The sequence below is a fragment of the Etheostoma spectabile genome, chromosome 9, assembly GCF_008692095.1.
Source record: "Etheostoma spectabile isolate EspeVRDwgs_2016 chromosome 9, UIUC_Espe_1.0, whole genome shotgun sequence".
In the NCBI taxonomy this organism is placed as follows: Eukaryota; Metazoa; Chordata; class Actinopteri; order Perciformes; family Percidae; genus Etheostoma; species Etheostoma spectabile.
Window position 1 is genome coordinate 8,525,738 of NC_045741.1, and position 501 is coordinate 8,526,238.

Consider the following 501-nt stretch of genomic DNA (forward strand, 5'->3'; position numbering starts at 1 on the left):
CGGCTAAGACCACATCAAACTTGCAGATCCAATTTTGTTTTTCTAGCTTTTTAATGATAAATAAAAACTCTACAAATTCTCCCAGTATCCAGACAGACCAGATCGAAGACAGACAGCTTTCCATGATTTAAAAAACATGCCGCCACGTTGCCAGCTACCACGTTCTCTAACAAATGATGCATCACTGCAAATCATGACACCTACATTAAGATACGGGTGAGCGTGCACAATTCAACTTCAAAATGACAGGAGAAAAAAAAAGACAGTCTAATGGGATTACAGTGTTTTTCTACTACCAAAAGGAACAGCCGGTGTTGTATATCCAGTCATGTATGAAGAGCTTCTGCATCTTCTGATTAGACCACACTTCCCAAGTCAGTCCCCAGAGACGCAGTCTTTCTCTCAACACATTTCACTTTTTCTTGGCAATCCCTTTCTCTCTCCTATACACCAGCCCCTTTGAATTCTCATTTTCCTTTCAACCATTCATCTTAATCTTGT

At 40.1% G+C, this 501-nt stretch overlaps 1 protein-coding gene across 2 annotated transcripts in view; it reads right to left on the reverse strand.

Annotated features, from left to right (window-relative positions):
- nos1apa (nitric oxide synthase 1 (neuronal) adaptor protein a) overlaps positions 1 to 501 on the reverse strand; it is a 162,929-nt gene that overhangs the window by 104,123 nt on the left and 58,305 nt on the right. The window lies entirely within an intron of this gene.